Raw genomic sequence first — 17,252 nt, 5'->3', positions numbered from 1 at the left:
TACCTGCGTCAGGTCCATGGCCGTCATGGAAGCCATGAACTCCCGAGCAAGCTCAGATGAACCTCCCAGGGATGGTAGGTTGACGTCTCCCAAAACTATAAGTTTGGGGAACTCAACCACCAACCCTGAGAGGACATCGAGCAGCTCGGGCAGGGCTGCCGCTACGCGACTAGGCGAAATGTACACGAGCAGCAAGCCCAACTGCGCCCCAGAGCCAAATCTCATAAAGAGAGACTCACACCCGACTATCTGAGGAACGGTGGTCTCCCGCGGACATAAGGTCTCCCTAACGATCACCGCCACTCCCCCACCCCTACCCTGAGCTCGAGGCTGGTGTAGCACCCGGAAGCCTGGTGGGCAAAGATCAACCAAAGGGACCCCACCCTCTGGCCCCAACCAAGTCTCCGTGATGCAAGCCAGGTCCGCATGCTCACCCTCAACTAAATCCCTAATAAGGGGAGCTTTGCTGACCACGGACCTGGCATTCAGGTACACCAGCCGGAGCTCAGGAGGCTGCACATCCTCGCTCCCGGAACCTCGGGAAAGAAGCAGAGGGTCGGAGCGCCCCACCGCTTGCAAATAGCGGAGACGGCGCTCCCGGTAACGATATGGCCCCCTGTCTATCCGCCTGCTGCCATTCCCCGTCGTGGGAATTGGTAATCCCACGACCCGCTCATGAGCCCCGGAGACAACGACCCCTCGTTCTCCCCCCGCGCGGTCAGACCCAAGTCTGGCCTGAACTATGGTTGATTGGCCGCCCCCCAAAGCCAAACAACCCCTATCACCCACCCCCCTCCCCAACCCCGTAAAAATTTTTGATAAAAACAAAATCAGGGGCCTCTTGTTACATTTATGTTGACGGCCCCTACCCCTACCCAAATAAGGTGTTAAGGGAAGAACTAGCAGAAGAAAAACTGAATTCAAACAAGTGATGGGTCAGGCCAGGAGCTCTGGAAAAAAACATTTCTGAAAAATCCAACCAAAACGTCAATGGGGGTAGCTGCTCAGAGTGGGCCATGTATTGTAAACTTTTTGTTTTGTCTTCTGAAGACAGCTATCTTTGCCTATTGCACCTCTTCTCTGTTCCTAGCTAAACATAGCCAGTGTGTGTCTCTGTGTGTGGCCTATTATCAACATGATTTCTTTCTTCTGGATGTGGTCCAATGTGTCAAAATCCTTTCTAGAATCTGAAGTAGGCTGATCAAAGCAAAAAAGAAATAAATGAATTCTCTTCATTTATTCATAGTTCAAACTAGTACCTTGACTCTGATTTCTCACCAATCTTCTCTGATAACCTGAGCAAGAAGAGCGTCTCACAAATCTGTCCTTGTTGGCCTCTGGCCTTCCTCCTGAAGCTGACTCTTCAGTCTGGGATTCAGCTGGGGAAGAGAATGGGGAATATCTCTTCCTAGCCACTTGTACTATGCTCCAAAACAAGGTCCTTCCATAGCTAAAAGTTGGCAAAAAATCTCTCCTATAAGAATTTGTGATACATTTGTGTGCCTTTCTGCTACTTTTAATAATTAGACCTTTTGTGCATCATGCAAACTGCCTTTGCTGAGAGTTGGAGAATTGGATTTCTTTCTTCTTTCCAATGGCAGCAGCTGAGGAGCAAGAGAGAAAAGATTGACATACCTATGGCCACTAGGTGGTATAATTGTTTCTCTGTTCTAGCAAGATTTTAACATCCACCTGCTACAGTGATAAGTTGGCAGGATTTAAAATATTATGGTAGGCTTACTAAATCCATCCTCCTAATCTTTTGCTATTTGGACTTCACAGCGAATACTAAATACCACATACTTTCAGGGTTGCAAACAGAACCACTGGAAATAATTTTTATCTGCAACAACACAATTATAGGCTCATTAAAAAAATTGGCTCCATCTTGCAGTCAGCAATGATTTCATAATATAGCCAACATGTGTTGGTCATGCAGACTATTCTCAGGAGGACTTGCATTAATGTCTACAGGAGCTAGAGCAAAAAGATGAGCAAAAATGAACCAACCAACTGAAAACAAATATATCTCTGCCCCCCCCCCAAAAACATGATTTGAAAACAAGAATGGAATCCATATATTTCAGAAAACAAGCAAATCTTTCCACACTGTTCCCCATCCTGAGTTGATCTCTTTTGTTTGAAGTAGCATATCAGAAACCTCTGTTATGGAACTTTATATATTGTGGTTTGTTGCGAAGTCAATCAGATGTTCAGACTGGATTTGGCATTTTTATCCACCTATTGAGTCCTTCCCAAGGTCCTGGGATAGACAGATGTGGATGTTTGATGGTGTTACAGATATCATTGCAGGATATAAGTTGTTCAGAGTAAAGCTGCCTTTTGAAATTGACAGATGGTGAATTTGTCAATGCCGATGGTGTTCAATTAGTGCTCAAGTTGTTTTGAGATTGCATCTAAGGTGCCTATTACTTTTTATGCTGATTTTTGAATGTCAAAATTCTCAAGATTTTTGAATGTCTTTGAATGAGATTGACAAAAGACAAGTTGGGATGTTTTCAGAGCTAAAGAAGATTCAGTCTTTAACTGGGCTGAGAACTCCTTATTATGTTTGTAACCATGCAGAAAATGGAAGAATATGGAAAAAAATCTCTAAGACAGTGTCTTGTATTGTTTTATTTTGATAACATGTGGTGTAATATAAATTATTAGGATTTAGTCCACAGCAAATTATTTGGTACTCATTATATTCTTTTTTTCCAGTCATGGGGAGAAATTAGTTTGAATTCCAAATGTTACAGAATAAAAAGAATCATATATTTATTCACAATTATAATCTTCAGTTGATGTTTATATATACGCCAAGTAAACTGCTTACTATATGATGTGACTGGCTAATCAAACATTAGGTTTCCTACTTATAAATAGAAAAATTGCATGTACCATTACCTTTATCTATTTTCTACCTCTACTTCCTGTTTTATCATAAAAGAGTTATGCAAAATTTTAAGAACTTGAAAGTGAACTGAAACCAGAAAAGTGGGTTCAGTTTCAACCAATATCTATTCATTTGGCTGATGAAATCTCTGCTGCCCCTTGAACTTATTTTTTTGCCTGAGCTCTGTTCTGGGAGGTGGGATAGCAAGAGGAATATTTTGCTGTTTGTGTAGATGTCTGTTCATGTGATGCAATGTGACAGGCTCTATGTGAATATCAATGTGTTTAAACAGTATACTGATATTCACCTTTGCGGGATCTTTCATATTCTCATCTTGATACACATGCAATCAATATGTGTGCGTGCATGTGTAAAATAAATCATATTTCATTTTTAATTCTGTGTGCTTGTGTGTGCATACACAAATATAAAAACATTAAGGGTAAAATATAAATTTTTGGCAGTTAAAAATTATTCAAATTAGTGGCACACAAGCTTTTTCAATAAACTTCTTGTTCAATGTATTTATCTATACATTTAACAGATTTTTCATAATCGCTATAAAGTTTCCAAAGTAAATAAAAGCTCTAAAATCAGCACAGTGAAAATAGCAGGAATGATATAATATGATGACATGTCAACACAAATTCAACTGAAAGCTGGAGCAAATAAGCCTCTAGGTTTTCGGCCAGTACCAAAAATCACAAGATTTGTCATTGGTGAGGGTTGTACATTATGCCGGTAAGAAATGCTACTTCTTCATTTTATGAAATACAGGAGCAAATAGTATATATTGAGATATAAGAATAATGTGTATTTTAATGTTTAATGTTTCAGATACACAATATCTTTTTGGGAAAATACCTTTCTTTGGTTGCCTTCTTAAAATCACTTTGTAAACATGTTGAGTTAGTAGCATTATGGATTGCTCTCGGCAATTCTAGCCAGAGGCTCAGATGACAAGCCCTGTGCAAGTGCAGCAAGTGCAAGTGCAGCCTTGTTAGCCATGACCCTACTCCTGCAGGAATGTAAGCAGATACAAGTATTCAGGACTGGGAGCACTCATAGCTATATCTTTTTAGAAAGAGGCTTGACATTTTTTACTTTTTTAAAAAAAGCTGTCATGCCAATGACTTTAACTCTAAGGCCATGGATAATTCAGCAAGTTCGTTCTTTTGAAACATACAGACAAGCAACACTAAGTGTGGTAGATTTACGCCAGATGTGTCACACTAAGTCCACAACGTGTGTTCCCTTCAGACATATATATATATAGAGAGAGAGCCAGAGAGTGAAAATAGCCTCTGCTGGGCTGGAGAAGCTTCAGCTGGAGAGCAAAAGTGTTAGTGTATCATCTTTCAGAATGAGGGAAGCCAAAACCTGAACGCAGAAAATGTTCAGGCATTAAAGTTCCTGCACTGGAAACCCAGAAAGGGTCTAGCAGAGTCCCCAGCAAGAGGGGGACACAGGAGGCCCTTTGTGGGAAAAGCAGTGTGGAGGTGTATAGGTCCAGATTGCTGGACCTTTGCTGTTGCTAAAGGAGGGGCCATGAGGAACGCACTGCATTTCAGTCTAAGTGGGAATCACACAACAATGTATAAATTCAGAAGCTGCACTTTTCAATCCACAACAACTGGATTCCAGTGGCTGCCACAATAGGATTTTATATGTGTGCATTTCCTTATTATTGACAGACACTCTTTTATTCCTGTGAAAGAATAATAATGATGCAAGAATTTTGCATCATTAGCCAACTAAAGAAATAAAGCTAGCAAAGTTTCCAAGGATGCCCACTTGCACTTTGCCATCTTGCCATCTTTGCCCACAGCCTGTGGACACCACAGCCTGTGGACACCCGAAACTTTCTGTCCACAATTCCCTTTCCTTTCTGAGCAAATTTTCCCACTCCTATCAGACACAAGTTAAAGCAAAACACTTTTTAAAACAACATTTATTTTAAAATTTAATTTTTGAGAGGTGCAGGGATAGGATTTGATTTTCCTTTTGTGTCTTTCTCCCCTCAGCAGCATTCCACAGACAGGATTAGAGCCTATGCATATCAACTGGATTGTGAAATTACTCCCACGAGGATGAAATATATTTTATTTAATAGTGTGCAAGGAAAGATGATAAAAACAGAACCAGAGGGAAGAAAAACAGAATATTGAAGAGAGCGCACCAGGAGAATGTAACGAACAATAGTTTCTTGTTTGCATCTTAACCCTTCTTGCTCACTTGTAGCGGACTCAAATTTCAGTATATTATGTATCACAAAGTATGTCTGATTTTCCCATTCCTTTGGGGGCTTTTCTCAAATACTGCCACCCTAAATATGGTGAAATAAAAAAGTACATTCTAAAAATTCTTTGACAGCAACTTTACAATGTATGGATTTCATGGTGACTGGGGGATTCTGGGAGTTGAAGTCCACATATCATAAAGTGGCTAAAGTTGAGAAACATTGCTCAGGGTGAATAAATAGGTTGATAGAGACTGCACAGATAGCAGAGACTACAATTGCTCAGGTACAATCCTAGCTGAGGTTAGAGTCTAGTCCAGAACCTACGTCAAAAGGGCTGGCAAGGTGGATGTAGTTGTCTTAAGAATCATTAAAGACATATCTTAACCCAAGGAACGACCTACAGCCTCAGTGCACCACTTGGTGTTACAATTCAAAGGTTTCCATTTTGACATCTGACAACTCTGATTTCATTAAATTTATGAATAGGGTTTGATTGCAGTATGGATAAATAGAGAATGTGATAGATATTTTCAAAGTGCAGAACGAAACTTGGAAATGACTTCTAGGAAACTTCTCTAGCTAGTTTTACATTCTCCAGCCTCATGTTATGCCCTTGATTTCTCTAATATAAGCTTTTAAAGTACCAGATTGTTTTACACTATTGATAGACTATTAAACTCTTCACATTGAAGTTTTGAATTGTCAGGCCCAAGGCCATTTCCTTGAGTTTCTTCCTCAAGCATTTATTCAAGCTGGGCTTGTAAAAGTTCTCAACATAAAATATTTTCTATGTAGCCACTGTGTGACCTTTCCTCACTGCCTGGTCTTTTCATATTTATTATTCTGTGGGTTTTTTACAATACCTCCTTCTGTCAATTTTTCCCCCATCTCAACCTTTCGTTTTTTCAGGAAAAGTTCCTTCCATAGTTTCCTTCACATCAGAGATCCTTTCTACATAGGCAGTTTATAAACGGCTTTTACACTTAAATAATATTTTATTTAATTCTTGTGTTGATAAACCTGCAAATTTGAAAATAACATGCTTTCTTTCTAAGACTGAAGAATAGGGAAAAAAAGCAACAGATAACCATCTGACATGGAGCCATTAACCTGCATACTATGAAGCTCTGGAGTTCTGCTTGCCATGCCATCATCAATGGATTTATGTGATTTACTGGAACCATATGGAGTACACATCATATTTATACAAATGTAAACAATGCTGTCTGCGGGAAGAGAGGGATGTTTGGACCTGGTCCTGGAGTTGCTTATTGAGGGATGCTAAAATGTCCTTTCCCCCTTCCCAGCTTTGCCCCTGCTGATGCTATCTGAGATCCTTGGACTCTGAGTTCCCATTAACTATTAATAACTCCAGGATGCCTGTGTGAGCAAAATCTCCAAGAGTCAAATGCAAAGCACTCCCCATCAGCACTTTGTGCTGTGCAGACCAGGAGCAGGGTGTGCAGGCCCTGGAGGGTCACCGGTTACCAAGCCTCCTGCAGAATCCTTCAACAAGGGAGCCCAGAGACACCAATCCCTGCTCTTGCTACCGGAGGCTCCGTCGAGCAGCCTGTGGATGTGTGCCTAAGGTGAGTTCTCTGTGGTTATAAGACAGTAAAGATAACTAGAAAGGGAGATAAAAGAACAAAATGTCTAAAATCAGCATTATCTCGCATTTTTTGCTAGCAGTTGACTGTTGGGATAGAGGGTTATCAAGAAAAGCATTGTGATAAAAGGCAAAGGTGCCAACAGAAGCACTTGTGTCGACTGACTTCTATTGAAATCCTCTTTCCTCTCTCTGAACACTAAATGTTGGCTTACTTTGGAGTGATCTTTGTCAACCAAATCCAGCAGGAGCCTTTTCTTCCATTAGAAAAACGGGCCACAGGAAAAATATTCACTTAGAATTCCTGAATGCTGTAAGAATCCACTGAAATCCCTTTATGGTTGAAGCAATCCATTCAACATTTTCACTGACTGTCCTTAGAAGCTTTAGCATTCTGAATTAGCTGTCTGGAGCATTTTGGATGGCTGCCCAGCTTTTCCTGTCATTTTCTTGGCCTTGGTGAATGTCAAAAGAGATTGGATCTTCTTCTTGGATGTATTTCAGTATTTCCTTCTCCCAGGCTGTCCTGCTTGCTAACTTATTTCACTAATAGAGCAGAAATTCCCTACCATTCCCCACGTGATAAGCTAGAATGACTGCTGTCTTGTCAATGCAAAAATAAAACTTCCCAGCTTTATTCTCTCTACTGCTGCCCCAATTTTGTAACTGCATGAGACAGGTTGGCATTTGCCAAAAAGATGACACAGATTCAACACTTCTAATAGAAAACTGATCTAAATTAGTAATTAAACCCCACCCAGAAGTCATTTTGTTGAAGGACATAGACCTCTTATCCGTTGACTAAAGTGTCCATAGCAAAGGTCAGCCTTCACACTTCACCTAAAAAAATTAAAAAATACTATTAAAATAGATTGACTTTGAGCAGAGCCGAATACCCTGACCAGAATAGAGGAGTGTAAATCAGGAATTATTATGTGGAGAAAGAGAGCATGAGAGAGAAATACAGTCTTCTGCCCAAATGGGCAGATGAAATAATAGCCTTTCATTATTTAAAATGGGTACACTTTATAAATCCTCTCTGTTTATGCCTGCAATTCTAGTTGGATCCTGGAGAAGAGATGGCAGAACCAACAGAATTTAGAAGTCCAGCTAGCCAGTTTTTCCTTCTACTTTAAATAGAAGGAGGAATCAGCTCCATGGATGTCTGAACTCTATAATTATACCATTGGTCAGGGATGTCCTCTTTATTTTACTACAACTCAAATTTCAGTTCAATGCTTGTTTCATTTTTAAACACACCCACAGTTTCAGAATTAATTTGGGATAGCAAATCAAGACAAATAAAATTGATTTGTTGAATTCCTTTTTTCAAGCATGAACAATTCTTCCAGGGTACAGAAAAAAAGCTACCTGTTTCCTCTGTTCCAAGGCAATTGAATTCGTAGAAAATATGGATATTGTTATTTCTAAGGATTTTGTCATTCAATTTTTCCATGCTAGTATTTAACATTTTGATGTAAATAATCTGTCCATGAAAAAAAAAGATTTTTTTACTGCTTACAATCTTTTTTTTTGAGAAGGAAACATCCTATCTTTGAAAGATTCACCTCAAGACTATATTAAAGATATAAATGTTCAACAAATTGTATCTCTTCATTTATTATATTAATAACTTCTGTCTAGTGAAAAGATATATCTATATTTATGATTTGTTTTAACTATCATCCTATAGATAAAATACTGTATGCTGAGCCAAGAAAAGACAATGGATAATAGAGTGGGGAGATTATGGAAGAAATATAATGAATGTTCAGCTTGCTTCTATAATGCTGCAAGATTTCATAGTATTTTTTGAATCTCCAGTAAAACTATCTTCATATATCTAGATATAGGGAACAGAGCCAATATGCCTTTAAAAGTGTAGGTGCTGATGACATAGAGAAATGTCAGAGAGATGGCTTGGATGCTAAATATAGTTTGTTAGGTAAGCAAGAAAAGATGGGATCTCCATCTTAACTTTTTCTAAAATATCATATTCCAATATAATATTAATATTCCAATATAATATCATACTAGAAAGACAAGCAGGGAGATATATAGTTGTCATTATTTATGGATGAGAAACAAAGGCTGTTGTTTTTTAACTAAAAAATATATAGCAATAATACATTATATGAAGATCAAAAGAAATGTTAGTACTATGTTTTATACATGGCAAAGTTATTGGTGAAATAATGATGGAAAAAACTACTGCAGAGAAAACTGAAATAAAAAGGTTGAAAATATCAATACCTAGTGGAAGCACTGCTACAAGAGACTTCCTCATTTTTCATTGTAAAGTAATTGCTTGAAAACATAAATAAACCTACTTTCTCAAATATAATTTGGACTGAGAGACATTAACATCCCTTCTTAGTAATAAAGCAAATTGGGATAGCCTCCTCAGTTATTCCATTTATTTCCCTGCCTTTATTATTTTATAATAATAAAGGCAGCAAACATGGACAGTACTCCTTCCTCCTTCCATTTTTCCCATAACAACAACCCTGTGAAGTGAGTTGGGCTGAGTCAGAAGGACTGGCTCAAAGTCACCCAGCCAGCTCCTATGCCTCAGGCAGTGCTAGAACTCACCCTTTCCTGGGTTGACGCCTTAACTACTAGACCAGTGGCTCCCAACCTTTTCTATACCCTGCACCCCTAAAATGCTTCTGATATATTCTTGCACCCCTTACAAAAGTTTGAAATAACAGCAACATATTATGCATATACACTATAATTTTGAAAACCCAAGTTTTCGCACCCCCTGGAATATTGTCTCGCAGGGACCCCTGCACTAGACCAAACTGGCTCAGTGAATTTAAGGAAAATAAAATAGTCCAATCTGATGCAGTCTTGAGCCACTGGAGGAAAGACATAATATGCAGACAATAAATAAAAGAACCATGAATTTAATGATGTTCAGTTTATGAAATAAGTTAAGATTGTAGTTATGGGCTGAGAGTCTATGGGAGCAAGCACTTCTGAAAAATAAAACAACTATGATTTTGTGCATTAAATTTGTGTATTAAAATTGCACTGCTGAATGCATATTGTACATTCACCCAAATGCATCAGATTTTTGCAGCCTAGGTGGAGGAGGCCTTTTGAATATGTCAAATGTCTAGCATAGACTTTATTTCTATTTTTTATTATTAAATTGCTTAAATGGCCTTTCTCATGTATAAGTACAAAAGTCTACAGAATTAACACACAAAGCCCACAGATGATTTTCTATCGAAGCCCCTTAAAATAAAACGCATTAAAAAGACCTGTGTATCAGATGGTTTTTCTATTTTGCTTCCTGTGTTCTTACTAAATTGTCTTCATTTTTCTTATCCTCTATATTAAAACATAAATATTAATAAATATATATTTATCCCTCCATGTGAAGTGCTATCCATTTTTGCCAGAAACCCATCATCTGGATAACCCAGATTAATTTTATATTATTTCTATTATGGAATTCTGAAGCACTAATAAACTGTCTCCTCAGCTAAGCAGTCACTCCCCTGATAATAGAATCTGAACACTTCCAGGAACATTTTCTGTTGAAGATTCATACATGACAAGCATTTTCATCCTACTAGCCACTTAGAGCAGTAGAGGAAGTCAAAGCACAGTACTTCTAGGCTGCATTAACAGAGGGATAGAATCAAGATCATGTGAAGTGTTAATACCACTTTATGATGTAAGACCACGCTTGGACATTGCAATCAGTTTTGGTCGCCATGATATAAAAAAGATGTTGACTCTCTAGAATGAGTGCAGAGAAGAGCAACAAAGATGATTAGGGGACTGTAAGACAAAACATATGAAGAATGGTTTCAGGAATTGGGTATGTCTAGTTTAATGAAAATATGGACTAGAGATGGTATGATAGCAGTATTCCAATAGCTAAGAGGCTGCCACAAAGAAGAGGGGGTCAACCTATTCTCCAAAACATCCAAAGGTAGGACAATAAGCAATGGATGGAAACTAACCAAGAAGAGAACCAACCTAGAACTAAGGAGAAATTTCCTGACAGAATAATTAATCAGTAGGACAACTTGCCTCCAGAAGTTGTGGTTGCTCCAACACTGGAGGTTTTTAAAGAAGAGATTGGACAGCTATTTGTCTGAAATGGTATAGAGTTTCCTGCTTGAGCAGGGGGTTGGACTAGAAGACCACCTCAAAGGTCCCTTCCAACTCTGTTATTCTATGATTCTGACTTTCAGGTCAATCACTAGGACACATGATACAGGGGTGGAGCTTCAATCATATGGAAAAGGTGTAGGCAGGGCTTTTTTGTCATAGAACGCTCAGAACGGAGTTCTGGCACCTTTTTTGGATGGAACCTTGTAGGGTAGGCAAGGCTGGTTGTATGTCATGTATGAGTTCCGGCACCTTTTTCTTTTACAAAAAAAAGCACTGGGTGTAGGTATTGTATTTCATTCTTTATCTCCCATTCTTGGAAACTACCTAACATTCTTCTAATTGGTTAGACCATTATTTTTCACACTTGGCAACTTTGAGATGTATGGACTTCATATCCCAGAATTTCCTAGACAGCATTGCTAGCTGGGGGAATTTTGGGAGTTGAAGCCTAAGCATCATAAAGTTGCTAAGTTTGAAAACACTGGGTTAAATGCTCTCAAAGCTGTCATCACGTCTAGCTCCTTCTTGTTGTTTACACAATCCTTCCTTTGTATATGCCAGGTTCCATGTAGTCTAATAGTCTACAAGGTCTTTCTTTAACTCACTAATAAATATTCCTTCTTTGTTGTGTACAAGTCTCCAGAAATTATTTTGTAAATTGCAAGTTTTATTTCTGTTTTTCTTGGCACACCTGATTTGGTTGCACAAAGCTACTCCCACCATTTTGGACATCAAGCTCAATGTCTTGCTTGTTGGTCAGAAATCCAACAAAAGACGAATGGATGTTCAATCTGTGCTTGAAATCCTCACATAGAAGGGAGCACACCACTTCCTTGGTAAAAATCCAACTTTTTTCTAACATTCAGTTGGGACCTGCTTTTATATAATTTAACATTATTATTCTCTGCTCTGGAATGGTATTTCCAGGAAATCTTCTCATTCCAGAGAGCAACATCACATTTCTAGCTACTGGAGAAGCCCCCTATTCATTAACTGCAGTCAATCTGGACTACTTTAAGTAGAAGGATATCCCAGAAAACTTCACCAGCTTGAATAGTACAAATCATTAAAAACTATAGGAATACAGTCAGAAAACTGCCAAACTCAAGAGTAGCTGTTAACCAACAACATACTGGCTATTGCATAAAAATTTAAATAGGATAATAGACCATGGTAGTCTAAAAATCTTGACTGCATGGAGTGCATAGGGCATTACATAACATTGGGCAACAGGCCTAGTTGTTACTGCATTATCTGCAAGCAGGAAGAGAATAGAATCTTTGCCTTTTATACTTCTGCCATACTTAAATAAAATTATTATTTTTTTAAAATAATATGCCAAGATAAATAAAAAGGTCAGTAGTGAAGTATGTTCTTTGTTGGCTCACCATCTTAAGTGTGCTGATGGCAGCATATCATTTTTAATCAGGGTAAAAACTCATCCACAATTTGGGCTAAGAGGTTGGTAAATAGGGAGCAACTGAGAAAGGTTCTTGGGGTAAACCAATGAGGTAGAATACTTAGTAGGAGCTTAGAACTTTGTGGACCCTTAAATAAAAAAATCCACATGGGATGTCTCAAAACCGACCAAACATACATATTAAGCAAAAAAGCCACAGATTTTTAATACAAAATGTATTCCCTTTTAGCCATGAGGATTGGCAGGAAAGTCAATAAGCCAGTGGCTCAGCTGGCAATGCTGCATGCATGCTTCAGTTATCATCAAGTTCATCTTGACTGCTTCTTCCATGCTGGTCATAATTTTGAAATACTCTTTTCCCTTCCTCTCCATTCCTATTATGAAAATGAAGAAAGGGTTAAGGGATTCCATATAACATTTCATGAGTAGACAGTCGATGGAGAATAGGTCAAGGCTTATCTTCTTCAAATATCTGAAGAGTTACAGTATGTGTTATACAGTGCTTTTTTGTAAAAGAAAAAGGTGCTGGAACTCATGTCATACAACCTGCCTTGCCTACCCTACAAGGTTCCATCCAAAAAAGGTGCCGGAACTCCGTTCTGAGCGTTCTATGAGAAAAAAAGCCCTGGTGTTATATAATATACTACATATCATATCTCCACTATTATTTTCTCTACTTGAGTCTGAACAAACTCACTTCCCTCAATCTCATTTTATATCTGCCAGTCCCTGAATATCTGTCTCTTCACGCCATCCACTTATCTGTTGTTTTTTCTTTGCACGTAGTGCCCAGAACTGAACATTCAAGGTAGGAATTGACCAGAGCAAAACAGAACAAAGCACAGTTCACTTGATACAATCTAAAATAATATTTGAATTATTCCTGTTATGTCACACTTCACATTCTTATTCTTATATACACTAAAATACATACCTAGAATAAATTCTATCCAATGCCATAGGTACTTTTCCTGTACCATTATATGTTTATTATTCTTTCTACAGGTGCATTTCCTCTAAACAAACTTGTAACTTCATCCTTGATATCAAACTCTTGAAAAAGAATCAAAAAAGCTCCAGGTAAGTTTACTTACTTGTCTCAGTTATTGTACAGTGGAATCCTATAACCTCATCTTAACCCCATGGAGTCTATAAGACCAGAAACCATCACAAGTAATAGAAATGTTTGAGTCAATACAATTAAACATTTTCCTTACTTTTTTCACAGGGCTTTATTTTTATATTTTCTTTGGAACAGTTCCTCTGTTCTCTTACTGAAGTTAACAGGATAATTTGTTCCTCCATGTTTTCATTAATTTTCCATGATGTGTATAGATGATGGCCACTTCCCATTTCTTTCTGCAGTGACCCTATTCCTTCTTTGATATTTTTTTATTGATTTTTTTATTTTGAAGATTCATATGGCCACACATCTTAGAGGACATCTCTGGACTCTCCGTATAGTAGTCCCCAAGATGTCTGAAATCTTCTCTCAGTGACCTGGGTTACATTCACTACAGCCATTGCGAGAGAGGCTCCCTGCAATGATAAGGGATGAAGCAGTCAGCCTTCCCCACTTCCACTCCATCTCTTCCCAAATGGCTTCACCATGTTAGTTCTGGGTGAGGACAAGGAAAGCTAGCCTGGCAGCCCAAAGCAGCCCTTGTATCTCATGTGAGGCCACTAGGGAGTTTCAGAGGCCTTGGGAAGAAAAGGGAGGGGAAGGGAAGGGATGGGAAGAAGGGAAGAAGCCAGGCATTGACAGAAGTCCCTACCAATGGAACACCGTCACCTCCCTGGAGTTCATGTGTCTCAAATTGCAAAAACAGATGTTTTCCAATTTTGAATTTTTTGGCAGCCCAATAAGGGATAAGAAGGTGTGGCAGTGCTTTGAAAACAGCGCCTCTCTGGAAGCAGGGCCAAACCCCATGTGGAAATGACATCATGCTAACAACTAATGAAGATAAAAAGCATAAAACAATGCCCACACAAGTACGCAAATTTCCATACCAATACACAATATTTCCACCCATTCCAGCATCAAAAGTTTAGGGAACTGAAAGCTACATATGTTCTGCAATAGTTCCACCAAGTAATCTAGCTAGACTTGTTACCAGGGTATTCCAATTCAAGACCATAAGTCTACATTTAGTTTTGGCCACTATGTCTCAGGAAAACTTAGAGCCTCCCTCACCCCCAGCAAAAGACCCATAGCCTTGCAAATACATATATGTAAGACATATGGAGACACAATGCAACATAGCTGCAATGCTACACCACAGAAAATCTGGCTATAAAAAAAATCAAAATATAATGAGGTGAATTGTTTCTATCCCAGGCAGAACATTTAGGAATCTATAGAAATTCATAGTTCTAATGGGAACCAAACAAAAGAGAAGGTAGAGCTCAGACAGGTTAACACTGCAGCAGAGTCATCTGTGGAAGAATTAACAGTGTGATAATGGTGGGTGCAACCCAGCCATCAAAGCCTCACTCCATAAGGAGCATTGCACAAAAAGTGGCCAGGATCTGATTACCCAATTATGCCAGCCATTTTCACACTGTTAACCTGCTCCCACCTCTCAGCCACTGCACTGCAGCAGATCATTATGGTGATGTAAGCAGGGCCATCTTATTCTAGGTATTTTGATCTTAATAACAAAGCTGGAGAGAATCCCTGGAAAGAGACTGCATTAGAAATCTGAGCAAGCTTGTCTCCTCACAGTTTGGAGATTGGATAGGCATGCCTACCATCTGCTGGAATCCTACATATTTTTATAAACCTGAGCTCCCCATGGCCTGCTAGATCCTCTCTAATAGTCTAAATCTGTAGATGAGACAGGACAGTTCAAACAGTGGAGTTTGTCTTCTTTCTGCCCTGGAACACCACTTTGAGAACCTACAAGGAGCAAGGTCTTATTTCCAATAGATCAGGTTTTGCAGCTGTGGCAGCTTTTCTTTCTACCTTCTATGTCCTAACAAACTGGAATTCTAATCTATGTTTCTGTTTTACAACCACTAAATGTTAATTGTCCATGTAGAATTTTATGTGTTTGAACCCTAGGCTGGACTGTGATTAGCTCACCTATCAATTCTACCACACATGCCTTTAACAATACTTGAATTACCTAATTACTATATCATATTTTTGGGACAGTAACTGACAACTACTGTTCCTCACAGCTTTTCCCATCGACAAGTCAGGTTGCCTTGAAATTATGTTTTTATGTAGCACCAATAGTAGAAGAGCCCTGGTGGTGCAGCAGTTAAAGTGCAATCCTGCACTTTATTCTGCCCACTGCCTGAAGTTCGATCTTGACTGGCTCAGGGTTGACTCAGCCTTCCATCTTTCTGAGGTCAGTAAAATGAGGACCCAGATTGTTGGGGGCAATATGCTGACTCTGTAAACTGCTTAGAGAGAACTCATGAAGTATGGTATATAAGTGTATATAAATGCTATTGCTAGTAGACTTCAATGTCATAGAATGTTACAGGAAACTAGAATCCAGGAAGCAAATATGACTTTCAGTTCTGGCTCACTCATTCTGTTCTGCCACGTTACAGTTCTCATTATGAAAACTGGGCTAAACTCATTATGCTAAGCACTATACAAGAGCTGGAATTGGGAGCTTGATTAAGTACTTCCTATCCCTTCCACTCTAAATGATTGTGATGATACATTGCACTTTTTCTTCTAACAAACAACCCTTTTAGAAAGTGTTGCCTCAGATAAAAAGGTGCATTGGGCATCTAAACAATGTCCCTGAAAAGTAAAGGCAGCAGAGCATGTACCATTATTTCACTCAGGAGCAATTACCATCAAGCAGTCATTTGTTTTTTTTATGATTTTTTTATGATAAAACCCTACTGGGTTAGACAAAGTCTTACCTAATACAACAATCTCACTCTATAATAGCCAATGACACCTCTAAGAAGCCTGAAAGAAATATATGCATACAACAACAGTCTCACACATTCATATCAAAGCAACTTATACTGAGAATCAGAGTACCTTTGACCTTTGAGCATGAGCAGTAGACTCTTCATGGTTATTATTTTGTGTATCACAGTGCGATAAAAAACATTGCTATAGCTCTATAGAAAATTTTGATTAACTGAATATGATAAATCAATTAAGGATACATATTTATTATAACAGGCTAACTTGCAGAAATATAAACATTGATACAATAACGTCACAGTATAACTTCATTACAATAATACAATAATAGATAAAAGAGATAAAATAAATTTGCAGATTTATTTTCAATTAATGGCAAGTAATTACATAATTAAGGTTACAGGAAACAATCTGCCATGTAGACTAATGTGAGAGTATCCAATTGAACCTTAATTTGAAATGACAGTAATAAAGACAGGGCGAACTTTATCAAATTCCAAACTGATTCAGTCCAAAGTCTTATTCAAACCAAGATTTCTTTCCAACTCTGCTATTCTGTTATTCAGGAGCTGATTTACACAATGCCAATGTTAGATTTGGAACTAGTTAATTCTGCCAGCCTGTAAAGATCTTGGAATAAGTACATTGCTTTTAGATCATCTACAATCGTAATCCTGGAAAGGACATTTGAGATCATCTACTCTAACAGCTTGCTTACTGTCAGAACATCAATCCAGTCTGTATTTAAAAGTCTCAATTGAAAGAAAACTTTCCCTTTCATGTGGCAGGAATTGGTTTTAAAGACCACTCATCATGCTGGACCTTTTCTGAAGCTGCTCCAATTTGTCATTATCTTATTTAATTTGAATGCTCAGTATTGGACACAATATTCCAAACTGGGTCTCATCAGGGAAAAATGATTTTGCAACTAGCTCTTTGGTATGTTGGGCAATTTTGGTGATGGGTTTGCCTGGGAAAATGCAGAAGGGTTCGGTATGCACTTTTATGTCCTTTTGTTTGGGGACATAAAGGTGGCTGTCACCTTTTATA

The 17,252-nt window shown here is 38.5% G+C and overlaps 1 protein-coding gene across 4 annotated transcripts in view; it reads left to right on the top strand.

Moving 5' to 3' along the window:
- The first annotated feature begins 6,550 nt into the window (after positions 1-6,550).
- The window catches only part of MYOZ1 (myozenin 1), a 32,279-nt gene continuing 21,577 nt past the window's right edge, over positions 6,551-17,252 (top strand). For 2 of the 4 annotated variants that reach the window (XM_083364261.1, XM_083364262.1), the window contains exons 1-2: positions 6,552-6,730; positions 13,307-13,381. The gene's annotated coding sequence lies outside the window, so the exon portion shown is untranslated. Of the gene's footprint in view, positions 6,731-13,306; positions 13,382-17,252 lie in introns of all 4 variants that reach the window. The other 2 variants (XM_083364260.1, XM_083364263.1) reach the window with 2 other exon arrangements.

The sequence above is a fragment of the Vipera ursinii genome, assembly GCF_947247035.1.
Source record: "Vipera ursinii genome assembly, chromosome: 5".
Lineage (NCBI taxonomy): Eukaryota > Metazoa > Chordata > Lepidosauria > Squamata > Viperidae > Vipera > Vipera ursinii.
The sequence above is the reverse complement of the archived record's forward strand: the minus strand, read 5'-3'. Positions and strand labels throughout refer to the sequence as shown.